Raw genomic sequence first — 16,312 nt, forward strand, 5'->3', positions numbered from 1 at the left:
TATATATACAGTATATATGTATATATAAAAGCTTGACCTTGCAACTGTGACAAGTGACAAATCACAAGCAGACCTTTTACAAATAAGAGATTAATAACTCCTACAACTGATTTTCAAAGCTCGTTGGAGAAGTGATTTGCTGCGCAGCCACAATCCTGAAAAATTACCCCTCAGTTGAATCAGTCAGTCAGTGGCTGATACTGATCTTTATTCCTTTTGAGATGCTTTTATCAGCTTTAGRGCCATTTTCCAAAGGAAGTAAAGGGACACAATCGTGATGAAAAACACATCAATTCTGAAATACTGAGGTCACTTCCTGTTAAATGGGAATAAACAAACACAGCAAGCAGCGATTGAAATTACAGATAATATCTATCTTTTTTTTGCAGTTATTGGAGATTGTTGGCAACAAGGAGAACAGAGTAAAAGACTAAGAGGTAATGAAATGAGTTTATCTAATAATGCAGTGATGGTTTTCTCATTTGAGCTGCTCGCTGCCTCATCTCCTGCTGTCTTGCTGTCTTTCAGACCAAAGAAAACTTCCCAAGAAAATTAAGAAGGAAGCCAATAAACATGACAGTTTCCATTTCAGTTTATCATAGGCGATGAGTCATTTAACATTTACTTTCAAGCAGATGATAGGGACAGATAATTACTTGTTAATGCCTGTGAAGACTTTTCCCACTGTATTTAAGTCTGTAGGGTTAAAAATTTTCATGCAATCTATCGATGGGTTGTTGTTTAAATGTCAGTGACAATTGGCCACTTAAACGGAAACAAGAAACAAAGATGAGGATTATGACGGGCAGATTTCTTTTACAAAGACAAAACAAAAGCAGATGGTCAGGAATCCTATTTGAAAGGTGAGCGACCTTTTGTTTTAAATCCTACTCTGTAGGCGATAAACCAAAGCCTCAGTTATCTTCTTTTGTCTGCAACGGCGGCAGCTGATTGAGGCGTTGTTTTCACGTTGTCCATCAGCCTCCCGTCACATGAAGACAACATGAACACAGCATCTCAGGAAGAGTTTGAGGGAAGTTTAAAACAAAAGAAAATTTGATAAATGTATGTCTGGATGACCAGAGTGTGTAACTGCAGTCTATTTTTAAACAAAGAAGGGAATAAAAAAGTTCTCTTGTTTTGCTTTGACTCAGTTCTTACTAACTACATCCCAGCTGAGAAAAGAGGTTTTGTCTTTTGCTGCTTCACTGAATGAATGGCATTTAATAACATGGAGGAATTGAGGTGCTGTGATACGAGAGAAGTGTCCCGTCTTCCACCTTGTATTATCAGCTCTGTGGAAAAAACTCATTAGGAAATCTGTAATAAATGGCTGACAGCTGTCTGTCAAAACGGCAAAGCCTTTTTTTTTCTTATGCTTTTGCTCCATAATTGCCTTCTTCTTTCCAGAATTACAGGATTATTTACATTGAATGCCATTATTCCTTAGTAATGGTGGGGAAATAAATGTGGAGAACAGACTGGCACCTGATTTTGTGTTTTATGTAATATATATATATATATATATATATATATATATATATATATATATATATATATATATATATAAAATTCCCTTCTCACCCTCCGCGGGTGGTCTCTTTCATCCTCTGAGCTCGGGTCCTCTACCAGAGGCCTGGGAGCTTGAGGGTTCTGCGCAGTATCTTAGCTGTGCCTAGAACTGCACATTTCTGGACTGAGATGTCTGATGTTGTTCCTGGGATCTGTTTTAGCCACTGCTCCAGTTTGGGGGTGACTGCCCCGAGGGCCCCGATGACCACAGGCACCACTGTGGTCTTCACCTTCCAGGTCTTTTCCACTTCCTCTCTGAGGCCCTGGTATTTCTCCAGTTTCTCATGCTCCTTTTTCCTGATGTTGTGGTCACTTGGTATTGCAACATCCAGCACAACGGCTTTCCTCTGTTCTTTATCCACCACCACAATGTCCGGTTGGTTCGCCATTACCATCTTGTCTGTCTGGATCTGGAAGTCCCACAGGATCTTAGCTCGGTCATTCTCCACCACCTATATATATCTGCAGGTGCTTTAACCTGTTAGTGAGTCTGGTTTTAAATGGTTTTAAAGTTCCAGTGCCCAATTGGAAATCTTGACTTGTTTTATTACTGTTTTCATCTTTTATAAACTGGTTCAATATTCTTCTGTTTAATAATTTATTTCCCTATGTTTAAAAGAACATTTGCTAGTTCTAGATTTTTTTATTTGTTTGATTTTTTGAGTAGTCAGCAGATATTTGTCTGTGATGGAGTGGCTCTTCTCTGACTCAGTTAACAAGGCTTGATGTATTGATTTTCCAATGATGCAATCAGTTTTGTTGTGCCTGATCCTAATTGGCTTAGTCTCTACAGATCTAGTTCCCATCTACATGAACTGTCTCCTTTTGCATCATTTCTGCTGCCAATAAGGTTTTGTGGTTTGTTTGTTTTTTGGGGCATATTGAATTCAATGGGATGAGCCTAAAAATGATTTGAAATAGGACGGTGTAGATTTTTGTATCTGTTGTAGACAAAAATCTGAACCTGGGAATTTGCGATCTTAAAGAAATGGAAAAAAAATAGGCCGTTTTACAGTTTATCTCATATTTGAATTGTTAAAATCAGGAAATAAAAAATAATAAAATGAAGATATTCTCAACCCTATTCTTTTAAAAATTTATTTTTAGGGTTCAGCTTCTCCTCTTGAGCTTTAAATCAGGCTAATCAGAAAATTCTGGCTGCATTCCTGATAGATGTGGGTTCTACCAGCAGATTAATAAAGTGAAGTAGCAGCAAGTGAGCTAAGTGATCACTAAAAATTAAACACATAAGAGCTGATGACAACTGGGGCAAGGCAAGTGGATTAGTTTAGTTCTGGAAAATGCGTGGATGCAGACGTGCAACAACTACGAGGTGGTCTTCTCACCTTCATTTATTAACATTTTGAACACTGATTGTTGTCATTGTATTAATCGGTAATCATGAAGTAAAAAAATAACCATTTTTTCTTTTAAGAATGTGGTATTTTGCATAATAAGTTTACTATTATTGCCTCAGCGGTCCAAATAACAAAGCCAAAACTTGACGACTGCATAAACCAAATTTATTTCATTTTGATCCTTCAAGCACCGACATGCACCGCAGCCAACATCTGCTTTAACGAGCCAAAGAGGTATCGATGAACTGAGCAAATGATAAGGCAGGCTTACATCACCTTGATGAGCAGGGAGCCCAATAATTGCCAACCATACAGATGTTTTATAATCATTTTATGTGACCAATTTAAAACTCCCCCGGGATCCATGTCTCTCACAGGCTAATCCATGATGCTCTTTACGGTAATCCATTCAAATAACTCTTCTCCAGAGTCATCGATTACGAATCCACGTTGATGGAGGAGTTGGGACTTTATAGCTTGATAAGACTAAGGTTGTTGTAAGTTAGAAGGGAGAATCATTGCTTTAGTGATCAACAACTTGAGGATGGTCAATTTTTACTTTGATTTGTAAACTAAATCTGCAAGAAAGAGCATATTCGTAGCCCATTCTAAATAAATTCCCATCTTTTCAGGGTTTAAAAATCATTTGATTAAACTTGGAAGAAAAGAGGAAAAAAGCTTTTCTTGAAGGGCAGTAAAGATAACATCAAAGTCATTAAATTGATCTAATATGCATAACGAGTCTAATGGGGATTAGATGAGGATTAGATGTTTGAAGAACAAACTTGTCATTTCTTATATTGCTGACAAGTATGTACAGTATACAAAGGAAGGTTTAATGTTTTTAACCACGGATTTTGATTAAAAAAATCCAGTGAACTCCCACATTAAAAATATAAAAAAGAGAAAGAAAAATTGAAAGAATGAAAGAACGCACATAGCCTGTCGCCTTTCATGCCAGTTATAAAATCTGACTCTGGTCAAATCTTGTGCTATCTCATTTGATTTTGTGAACTCTCAGAGATATTTGTCCTCAAAGTGCATCAGAGGGATAACTCTCAGCACCCACTTCGGATGTTATCATCCATTAAATGGACGTTATTAGCCGTTATCAGTCCCATAGAATGGCTTCAGACTGTCAGCTGGTTAATATGAGGCATAAAGCCACTAAGGTTAATTTTAGAGAAAATGACACGGGCTACGATAAAGTAGACCGGACTCCGGCGGTAGCAGATTGTTGCATTCCAATGTACATGGCACTGGTAACCCACTAGGGGGCACTGTCAGGACAGTCTGAAGCCATTRTATGGGACTGATAACCACTAATAATGTCCATTTAATGGACTGATAACATCCAAACCGGCTGCTCTCAGCTACTACCACACAAACTTCAACGCTATCTCTGTAACACTGATTGAGTGAGAGCAAATTTTGTGCTGCACTAATGTTAAAACTGTGGCAACCATTAGAACAGGGCTGATTCTAAATATCAATTAGTGGTAGAGATTATTTTTTGAGAGTTTAGTTAAATGCTCTTTTGTTCAACGGACCAAAAGTTTTAATGAAATGTGTTGAAATGATGTGTATTGCCTGACTTTGACTTGTGAGCARGACAAGGGGCAGGCCTACATGTCAGAGATTTATTATACAAAAAAAGATGAAAATGTAAACAGCAGAAAAGTTGAAACTCTGATTGTTCTTAYTGATTAAATGTTCTAATGAAGCCAGGGGGCACTCCCTTCTGCTCGACATAATGTGACAACTGAGTAACCTGTGAGTCAACCGAGTCGAGAGGTTGTGCCATTTCTGAAAATTTATTGCACGAAAGTGAGCCGGCGATGATTCACAGGGTCACGTCTTTTCTTCAAGAGCCACTTAATAAGCACTAATTGTTAAGTGTGCACACGCTCCTTTTGTCATACCCACAACAGCAGATGAAWCTACTTACTTGTTGCTCAGTTACTGGCATGAAAAACAAAAGACAAAAGGGCAACTTTATTTTTTTTCCCTGTGGAGTAAGACTTACAAAAGCAAGTATTTTCACTACAGAAGATAATTTCACCGTTGCGTTTGTGATTTAATGATTAAACTATATGACGGATGAACTGATCAAAAGAAAACATTGGGATTCTGTTTGATTTAAAACAAATCAAATGTTTGTTTTCCTCTGAACCTTAATCAGTAACAGCCGATGTGTAACTATAAACTTGTTGAAACGAAGTAAAAAAAATCATACTTTTATTTGCATTGATACACATGTATTGGAGGAAACTATTGGTTAGGTTAGACCAAACATTGCATTTTATTTATAAAATAAAAAAAAAAATATCTGCAAACCTTTAATTCCTTTTAATTTTTTAGTTATTTATTGTTTTTAGTCAAAGCAGATTATTAATCGGGAAGGCTGTTGCAGAGTGGATACATCCTGTAACTGGTGGGCTGCTGACTCGATCCCCCCGATCCTTGGGCAAGACACTTCGCCTGCCTTGCTTACTGGTGGCGGTCTGAGGGTTCGGCGGCGCTTTTGTCATCACCCAACTGTAGCTACATTGTAGCTTACTACCAACAAGCATCTTTGAGTGTCCTAAAAACAATATAAGTTTGATGTATTTTTATTTGAAGCAATTGAATTTGCTTATTTTATAACAAACTCTTTTCTTGCTTAAAATGTGTCTGAATTAAAGCAGAAAGGTGAAAGTTTGAACTTGAGCAGACCGTAAACCTACAAAAGGATGTTCCTGTTGTCCACTTTCAGGATATGTCCTTTGAGTCACTTGTCTTTGGCGCTGTTCTTGTTGTGTGTATTGACCAGTGGATTAGAGATGTGATCCTCTTAGAGGGGGGTGCATGTGCTCATGCAAAATCCTCGGCTGAATCAAGCTGCGTGCACAGCTGTAACAAACACCTGCACTTACTGCTGTAATCTACGGTGAAACCCTGGGTGTGGGAAACCATCTCTGGTGGCCCTCCGGCAATCCAGATCCTCCGTGATTTCTCCCGTTGAGCTCTGCATGAGAAAATATGATAAAAACAACACACGTAAATGTTACAATAAAATTTGTTTCATCTTATCAAAGGGATTGGGTCTTTTATGTGACGACTATGACAAGGATTTGTTCCTTCCATGGTATTCAGAGAGTAGCCGTTTCAGAGTTGAACATGAATTCAGACGCATGTATTTTTTTTTTTCATTTTTATTCAGAAAAGGTAACCACCTCATTAACCTTATCTAACAAGCACAAGCTAATGAAATCTTCAGTTTCAGTTTCTGGTCTTGCCAAAGTTAGTTTTACTAATTAATCAAACATGAGTCCCCCCGCTTCTAACTCTCCGTCATTCTAATGACTCCCCATAAAGCAAGAAAAAAATGCACACACTGCCCAGGGGAAAGCTACTTTGGCACGTCATCTATGCTTTTTTTTTATTGAAAGCTGGAACAACAACAAAGAAAGGCTTTACATGGAGAAAAAAGGTTTAGTATTCACAAAATAAGCTTAATAGAGATGAAACTTGATTTCTTTATTCTCCGTCCATGCTTCATCCTTGCTGTTATGTTTTGTTTACAGTCTCTACAGAATGCAACAATGCAAGGCAGCAATTTTCCCACCTACATACATATTAATATATGCAAAATGCAGGCTTGAGATTGTAGCACAAAAAAGTATTTATACTGCTCCCTCTTTTAAATAACCCAATTTGGTCCTCTCATCCCTTGTGATTCAGAGTGTGTGCCATGTTGTATCAGATGAAAAGGGCGGGCTAAATCCAATCTTCAACAATCAGTATTGGAAATCTGCAAAATGGCTAGATTTTCAGTAAATGAGAGGACAATAGATAATGTGATTCAATTAGCTTCTGAGGCTTCTATTTGCATGTCAGTGAAAGGGGTGATAGTTAAAGTGGCCCGAGGCAGCTGCCTTTCTGCAAAGACCTATGACAACAAAACACAGCTGAACCAAAAGGGGGGAAAAAAGGAAGTTTGGGAGTCTTRAGCTGTATTCTTTTAATTACTCATCATAATGACGCCATTTAGCCGTTCAATGACCCGTTTCACAGCATTGAACAGGCTTGGGAAGCTCTCTGTCCTTGGCAGGGTCAGACCTGCAGCTGCCCCTGCAGCCATGTTTCAACCAAACGTGATTTTATTCACCCCAAAGGCTTTTAGGAGAGAGGCTTCTTTGGCATTTTCCTTTTTCAAACACATTCGCACGTGCACAAAAAATGTATTTGCACAAATTAGGTACAGACTAAATGTCTATCCACAAGGGAATTTGGTTCAAAAAGGTGCTCATTATGCTCTATGTACAAACTGTAATTAGTCTTCATGAATATTGCAAGACTTCAGCTAAAGAAAGGTCCATCTAACCATCAGAAAAGCATTCTTGCCTATCCCGGTTTTTGTTTTCACTCTCGATTTGCTTTATTTTAGAGCTCATCACCTGATGAACAAGAAGAATGAGCCACTCAAATCTGATCAACTTTTGCCCCAGTTTGGAACCATAAGATGGGGTGTAATTATTTTCACATCCGTACGGACATGAAAAAAAAAGGAAGAATGTCATGTCAGAAGGTGAATCAATAGGCTGGGTTTGGTGGCAGCTTCACAAGCTGCTTAATGCTGTAATCAATAATTCTCACTGAACCCCAAACCCTATAATAAGAACAGAACTTCAAAAAGCCACTCTGTCTCCTGAATAATTTATCCTACCACTTACATTGTTGTTGTTACTATCTTATAAGAATGGAAATCTTAAATAGATAAGAATTCTCTGAATGGGTAAAATATGTTGAGAACGCGGTTGCTGGATTTAAAAGGGAGAAACTAATATTTAGTGAACTTTTCCTCATGACTCATCTGGGTTTTCGGTTCAGAGACCTAAAAGGTCAAACCTTTAATGCACAGATATACATTTCTTTTCTTTTTTTCAGCGTTTAAGTCTTTAAAGTTCTCAGTGTCTGCACATGTGGTGAATTTTGATAAAAAGGTTTTGGGATTAGTGAGATGAAACATTGCCGTGGAAACCAAGTAAATTAAAAGAGGGATTTTAGCAAGTAAAGGAGAGTTTTAGTTGAAATAAATGATATATTTAACTAAATTGTAATAAAATTTGTTTTGATAGCTAATAACCAGGAAGTAAATTATGATTTTTAAGTTTGTTGTAACTGACTGAACCAAACCAGACTCCAAATGTGGACTTTGTCAGATTTGTTCCCAGTTCGTAACAAGCCTGTGGAAAGAACTAGCCTACACGCTGTACAGGGACAGAGAGGGAGTATGTGTGGGTTACTATTTCCTTCAAAGTTATCCAGGCCAGACTTCAGTTTGTGATGACAAGCTAGTGAAAATGTGTTGGCAACTGCGAAAAGGATTTTTTGCAAAATTGGAGGAGTGAGAATGGATTTTCCTGGTCTGATAAGTTGTTTTGCATCATCTGTCCTTYTAATACAGACTTTTATTATCCCCACGAGGATTGGACGACGCACCAACATTAGTTTAGCTGCAGAGGTCAAGTTTCTGCTTCGAATGCTACCTTGTTATCCTCCAACATTATTGATTCTGGAAGCACAGGTTGGATTTATATTCAGAGTGGTTCACAGTATTCTCAACACTATAGGTGAAAATGGGGAATAGCTGTACTGCTCCTGGGCATGCATCTGCCAGATGCTTTGTAGTTCGTTTCGTTTCTGTGCTGGAAATTACTGAATAGACTGCACAATTTGTAACACTGGGCTGGATGTCCCAGGCCATCTAGAAGAAATTAAAAAAGAGGTGTAGTGTGAAGTTTTGAGGTGTTTTTGATATTTTTAATTTCTCATTTAAAACTGTATGTTTACAGGCTAAAAACACAGGTTAATTGGTAACTCTAAATTGCCCAAAGATGTGAGTAAGAGTGTAAATGATTGTGTGTTTTGTTTGTTTGTATGTGGACATGTGGTGGACTTTGAACTCCCCACCCAACCCCTTACGGTACACCCAGTAGTGATGCTTGGTACCACTGATTTCCTTTCCGATCCTGATATGAAGTAAAGCTCCAGCTGGTATTGGTGATGCTGATCCGATACAAATACTTTGTGCAAATACACCTAATGTGTCTGATAAATAAAAAAGTAGTGTATTTAACTCAGAGGTATTGCAACCTCAAATATAGCCGAGCCAATATAGCAAAAAAAACCAAAAAAAAAAAAACGGATGACACAATCATACAAAACATGTGAAAATGAGGTTTTAAGCAATGGAAAAATGAAGTAAAATATTAAAAGTATTTCTATAAAATGTTGCTTATCAACAACTACCATAAAAATTTAAATTTACATATTACTTTACATGATTATATTATCATGAAAATACTGAACATATAATGTCAACGGTCTGAGTGTGCTGCTGTGCTTACCCGTTACCCAGGCGGAAGAAAAAGTAGTTCCCACCCACTACTTATGATTTCAACAAGATTTCAATAGTTTCCACTTTGTTCCCGTTAATGATATACATTATCCCAATTAAAATATCAATATTTTGATGTTAGAACAAGTTACGGTAACAGTGATGTTAAAATTTCAGTGTTCCACACATCACTAACACCCAGCTTCTGGGTGGCTYCTGAAAATAGGCACCAGCACCTACCAGAAAGAAAAACCGATTAAAGAAAATAGTCATAAAGATAGAAATGCATAATAAAATAATAAAAGTGATGTTATTAAAAATAAAGAAATAAAACGCAATGTGTCCCTTTGTTATAAAGACACAATTGTTAAGTTTATTTAAAAAAAAACAAAAACAAAGACAAGTCAGGTTTGGAAAAAGGGTGTAAAAATCAAGCGTTTGATCCATTTGTAGCACCAAAGAATCAAGTTTTCTTGCTCATGTCCTTTTGCCTGACCCAGAGCAGTCAGCGGTTGATTCTGGCGCCTTGACTGGATCAGATGCTGAGGTGCAGAGGAGTGCATGAGGACATGAGGACAGAAACCGCTAACTGTAGTTCACAGCTTGATGCATCGGTTAAGAATATGGTTTACTATACGGGGTGATTCTGTCCTGTGTCCGCTTTTTATGAGCTAATTCATGGAAAATTTTATTGTAGCAGAGATTTATGGTTCACAAATAACTGCTTTACTATAATTACATTACAGCAATATTTACTTGATGGGCATATAAAGATGGTCCATTTAATATTATGATGGTGAAGGCGGGATGTTTTTGATCAGCCCAAGTGGCCCAAATCTAATTTCTCTTTGTTTTTTTTCTCAAAGTTTAAAAAAAAAATTCTCGCTGTGCCTTTTCCCCAATGTAGATTGTAAGTYCAACCAGTAAAGTTTTATGCATTGTAGTAAAAAGAATGAAGGCTTGAGATTTCTTGAATGGACTTTATGTCACATGTTCATTGTTGACAGCTGTTCTGATCTAATTGGAAGCTGTTTCACTTTTTTTGCAGTGTGACTTCAAAAACTTTAGGAAGTTTCCTAACGAGCAGTTCAGTTTGAGTTTAGGGGGAAAAAAAGAAAGTGTCTTGATTTGTCAAACTTTTGTGCTCAAGAAGCCAAATATCAAACATATTTTCTTGTTATAAATGTCTAGATTTTTCTTCACAACTACAATCAAATCTTCCTGTAAACTAATCTGTGCTCTGTGGATACAAAACATTTTTTTCTTTTTTTTACAATAAACACGCATTGAGAAACATGGCAGCTTCTTCCCTAAAGACACTTGGCGTGAGGAGTTTTGGGATCAAACAGAAAACCTGTGGTTGGAAGACAGCTACTCCACCCGCTGAGCCAAGATAGCCTCAAACTAAAGAGTGGGCCTCTCTATGTACTGTTTAAACATCGAAGGYTAATCTCCTGCTGTGCTGTCTGGATAACATTTACAATTCCCAACTTGTGCACAGAAACACATCATAGATTTTTGAACATAAACTGACTTGCTAACTTTTGATTTCTTTATTAAATTGATCAGATTTAATTTATAAAAGACTGCAGTTTCCAAACCAGGTGCTCCGTGCACATCGGCGAATCAGTAGAAATTTGTTGGAGATGATTATGTCTTTTCTTGTACCTCTAAAGGAAGTCATTTTAAACTGTGTACCCAGATGTGCATCATCTTTTATTGAAAACTGCCTCTGGCTTAAAGGAAATGTTTGATATTTTCAGTCCTAACAGACTCCTGTGGCCTTCATCTTTAGAACCAATTTAAATTACTTCTGGGAAAATGCAAGATGTTTGTAGTGATCAGTAAAAAAAAAAAAACTATCCAATCATTCTGCTTCATATCTGGTCTCTTGTGATTTTAATACAAAGTGCCAAAACTGATGGGTCGTACGATTTTGTAATACTTCATAAATTACTGTCCGGTGGACAAACAGCATGAATCAATCTAAATTTAAGTGTTCTGATGTGGCAGGATGAATAAATCACTACGACTTGAYTATTTTGCATTAAACGTTTGACAATTCTGATTATGGCAATGATGACAAGCCGCTGAGTGAATTTCCTGTTATGCACTTCACTGACYTGCAGCAGTCAATCAAGAAGTACCTCGCTGTCCTTAAAAGCATGACAGATGGAGTGAAGGAGGGTGTAAAAAAAGGCTCCACACATCCTGGTGGCCTTACAAGCAACAGACTGCACAGAGTGAGCAGCCGGATGGCTAAAAGTGCTCCCTGAAAGGTGCACTTTGAAGCAGAGGGAGTGTGTGTGTGTGTGTGTGTGTGTGTGTGTGTGTGTGTGTGTGTGTGTGGTTGGATGTGTCACATGAACACCGCTCAGTTGCTCCGTTGTGTTAGGTTTGCTGACTCAATCTCTGCTGGTGTCTGACAGGTACTGGATTGTGAGAAAAAGGAAAAGACCAGCCGAGGAGGCCAACTTGAATCGAACTGGATGCACATCCAATGCTCATGTTTTAAAGTTTCATTTGAATTTGTTTTGCAATTTATGGAGTATTTTGCCAACAGTGCAGTTGAACAGAAAAACAAAGACAGGCGAAGACATTAGCGCTCTTTTGCCAGAGGCGACGGCATCATAATAAGCAACGTGCAACAGCTGGCGCATACTAAAATTTACAGACTCCCTCGTGAACACAATAAAGCCAGTGAATTCTAAATATTTCTTTCTAAAAATAAACACATATGCTTTTTCCATTCAAACACAGCAACATTGAGGGAGAGAATGGGCTTCTTGATAGCCCCATGAAAAGCATGATTGTGGTGTGTTATTCTTTCACTCATTCAATATTAAAGAGGCACGACTTGAGCATCTGGAGCTCACGTAATGATTTTGTAATGGCTGTACAAACAGTAGCATGTCTTTCGATACTAAAGAAGAAAACATAGCACTGAAAGGGTGAATGACATTAATGAACGTGAGTGAAATTAAAAGTCAAGCAATGGTCATCACATCTAGAAACCACCATTAAACAGTTTTATACATTAACACCTGCATTCCACAGCTTGGGTTTACCCTTACACAATCCTTTACAGAAACAAGATTAACATAAAAATGCAAAAGCATGGTAGAGCATCCTTTTTCCATAAATAAAATGACACTTGTTTTATGTTTTACTGAACGTGGAAAAGTTCTCTGCTTTAAACGTTTGCCGAGTTGAAAGATCACTCGCTGTTGTCGCTTCATTTTACAGGTGCATTTGTGATCTTTTGTTGAAGCCATTCTGTGAACAGACTGAACCCCCGGGGCACAATCGCTGAAAAGCTATTAAGTTACACAAACTCTGAGGCGATTTTGTTTTGAAATTCATTTAACATTTGATCTTTGCCTCGTGGTTTCTTGTGCGTTGTTTCTGGGGCAGCTATGAAGAGGGATGAATAATAACAACGTGGCAATYTGTCGCACGTAGAGGGACCTAGCACACACCAACATGACAAAGACGTTAATGTACTCCAAGATTATTCATCGCCAACATCTCGGGAAGTCAAAGAAGGATCTCTTGAGTGACGTGTGCAGTAATTTGTTATTATCTGAAACAAGTGGGGTGGAATGTTAGGGATGACAACTGTATCTGTGTGGCAATAGTGGCTGCCTGCATTACTTGTAGAAGGCTTTCTTCAGGGCTAGACTAGCAAAAGAGGGCATTTTATGCTGGTATTTTAGCAGTCTGAGCAGAACAGAGAAGGACATGTGCATATAGAGAACACACTAATGCACAGAGGCTCCTTTGAGAAAAAAAGAAAAGAATCTGGCTTTTTTATGCACTTGTGACTCAAACTTGCTTCCTTTTTTATTACTGATAATATTCAGTGGCAAGTCCAACATTTACAAAAATAAATCTTGTATCATTACAGTTTTATAATAGAAATCTAATTGCTCTATAGTTTTCTAACAGAGCACTTTGTGTCAGTCTGCAGGTGGATCCTGAAGGCAGAATGAGTGGAAGAGTTTTCAGTCTCCTTTCTTGTGGAACTAAACTTCAGTTTCTGTTAATGAGGGATTAGGACGTTCCTTTTCCATTAATCCCATAGTAAATGTTGGTGTGGGTTTCTTTAGCTGCTGCTATAAATGGTCAATGGACTGTACTTGTATAGCGCCTTTCTATCCAACCAGGATACTCAAAGTGCTTCACACAATCTGTGCGCTCATCAACCCATTCACACAGCTCTCTCTGCAAAGCTAACATATACAAATCATCTATGGAGACTAATCAGTGCTACTCACATTCATACACTGATGGGACACACATCAGAGGCATTGGGGTGAAGTGTCTTGTCCAAGGACACAACAACTGAGACAGCTGGAATGGGGGATCGAACCAACAACCTACCAGTTCCAGGACGAATCCCCTAACCACTCTGCCACAGCTGCCATTATACGCTTATGCTGTGTTCCAACTGCAGCGGAACTTGAAATTCTGAAGCCTGACATCAGTTTCGAGCTGAATGTAATCCAGTTTCAAACTTGTCAGAATGTCGAAAACGCTTTTTTTCTTTGCTCAGCAACATTATCACAATAGTGCTCTATGAGGCATTCTCTGTTAAAACACATCTCCTAATAATCACTATAATGTATAATTACGTCTGACTTAATGTAAAGTAAACTACACAGAACTGCAAAAAACTGTAAAAGTAAAAAGTTTAACCCCATGTTGAAATGATGACGTAACGCTTGCTCAGGCTGTTCGGATATGGTCGCGTTGCGCTGACCTCTCGACTCGAAACTACGACATTGGGGGGCGTTCTGGTTGAAAATTACAACTCATAAGTGTGAAACTATGATCTCTGAGGACAGCTGGAACACAGCGTTAAGCTTTGGTTATACTACAAAAAGACATGAGACACCGGGTTGGAGATTATMTCATTGTGGACACCTTTTCCTGAGCAAGTATAAACGGGTTGAAGATGCATCGGGTCATAAATTATCATAGATCCTCCCTATGCCATCCTACAGCTCATATGAGTACATAAACAACAATAATGATGGCTGGATATTGTTTTTTTATCACTTGATCTTTGTTTTGTTGGGTGAAGAGTCTGCAGAGGAAAAACTTTATTTTTTTATGTTAATGGAGGTGATGAAAAAAGGACGTGAAAATCACCTGCATGCTCACATTCAATAAGATCAAAAAAGCTGCTCTTCTAGCTCTTTTAACAACTGGCTTCAGACAAAAAATAATAAAACAAAGTAACACGCAGAAGGCAGCACTGATCTGTGTCCAGCTCCTCATCTCTAGGCTGGACCTCTGCCATGAACAAACACACCCACAAAGTTCTAACCAATCACACCTTCTGAGCCGCAAGGTCTGAATGGCACAGTTCTGACAGGGGCAATGTACATGACTGCTGTCACTAGCTGCGTTTACATGGATATGAGTAATCGGATCAAACGGCCATTCGGAATAAAAACGTGTCATGTAAACACCCCATTCGGATTATTCTGACCCGATTCAGCTCGATCCGAATGAATTTGTGATCGGAATGAGAGGGGTGGTTTATACCGATTGATAATCCGAACGACGTGCATGTAAACACTTAATCCGATCACATTATTCTGATCGTGGAATTTTTCTCCTCATAGAAACTATACATGGACCACCCCTTCTGTGTTTGTCTCCTTTCTGACCTCTCAAATCCCAGCTGGTAGAAGTAGATTGGGAACCTGAGCCTTTCCACTGTCAGCAGCATGTTCGTTCAGGATGAGGGACTGCGACAAACATATAATGTCTTTCTTTGATAGATGACTGGCATTCTGTATGTGTATTGCAATATKATAGGAATGAATTGGCTGTATCTGATTTGTGTTTATAATTTGGTCTTTTGCCCTAAGATGACTTCTACAGTGAATTYATGCTATATAAAGAAACTGAATGAACTGAATATGAACGCTGGCCTCCCACAACAACTGTGTAAAAGTCTTCAGCTTTCCATTACAAGTACTGTAAATGCGGTTGGCATCTGGGACGACATGCTGCAATAGAGATATTGACGTGACACTCTTGTACCTTTTCCAGATAAAGTTGTTCCYAAGTGAAGCTCGTGCGCTGCAGCAGGACACTACTTAGGTCCCACAGCAGAAAAAGAATCTACAGCCTCAGCAGTAATTTAAGTTGAGTCCTGTCATCAGTGCCATCATTAGATCTGAAGTCAAGCTGTGATTCACAGGCTTGCAAAAAGGGAAGTTTGTTATCTACGTGATGCTTCACTTTGAGCTCTTACTAGCAAACCTAATTGATTTCATTCCATAGAAAATCGAAATTTAGGTTTGAATAAGGAAGAAAAAAAGTACAAAAATGTGTTTTTTATTTTTACCAAACTGTGCACTTTAGTTCAGCTGGGTTTGCCTGATATAACCATCAAATGAAATCTCAATTTCACTCAGCCTAAGGGGCAATAAATGAATTAAGTCAGCATACTGTAGTTATTTTACAAACTGCTACAATTATGCAGTTTGCTTGCACAAGTGCAATTTCTTGTTATACAAGTTGAGACAAAAAAAGAGCCTTTGATGGAAACTGGCATCTGGATTTAATTTATTTTACGCACATTTATTCATTAACTTGCTCTAATTTTCGGAGCGTGTTCTGCAGGAGCTGGAGTCTATCCCAGCAGTTTACGAACAAGACGCGGGAAATACCTTGGACAGTTTGTTTGACCAATAAAGGACCAACACAGGAGCACGTGAGACACAAAATTGTGCACATTCATTTTTGGACTGTGGTAAAAAAAAAATGGAAGCAATTCATGTAATGCAAACATACTTTTTGTTTAAGGCCAGTAATTCATGACGTATTTTAATGACTCAGTTTTTCATGGCACCATGTTTATCGGTAAAACGATTATAGCCAGAACAAGATTTGTTCATACTGCTGTTTTATCTATCTATCTATCTATCTATCTATCTATCTATCTATCTATCTATCTATCTATCTATCTATCTATCTATCT

The 16,312-nt window shown here is 38.2% G+C and overlaps 1 protein-coding gene and 1 long non-coding RNA gene across 2 annotated transcripts in view; one reads left to right on the forward strand and one right to left on the reverse strand.

Moving 5' to 3' along the window:
- LOC106528446 (uncharacterized) overlaps positions 1-835 on the forward strand; it is a 52,810-nt gene extending 51,975 nt beyond the window's left edge. Inside the window, exons 4-5 of the long non-coding RNA XR_001311503.1 lie at positions 390-437; positions 529-835. This is a non-coding gene — a long non-coding RNA (uncharacterized LOC106528446). The remainder of the gene's footprint in view (positions 1-389; positions 438-528) is intronic.
- The window catches only part of elfn1a (extracellular leucine-rich repeat and fibronectin type III domain containing 1a), a 93,177-nt gene that overhangs the window by 18,659 nt on the left and 58,206 nt on the right, over positions 1-16,312 (reverse strand). The window contains exon 2 of the mRNA XM_014023598.1: positions 5,846-5,937. The gene's annotated coding sequence lies outside the window, so the exon portion shown is untranslated. The remainder of the gene's footprint in view (positions 1-5,845; positions 5,938-16,312) is intronic.

Source organism: Austrofundulus limnaeus, unplaced genomic scaffold, assembly GCF_001266775.1.
Source record: "Austrofundulus limnaeus strain Quisiro unplaced genomic scaffold, Austrofundulus_limnaeus-1.0 Scaffold4, whole genome shotgun sequence".
In the NCBI taxonomy this organism is placed as follows: Eukaryota; Metazoa; Chordata; class Actinopteri; order Cyprinodontiformes; family Rivulidae; genus Austrofundulus; species Austrofundulus limnaeus.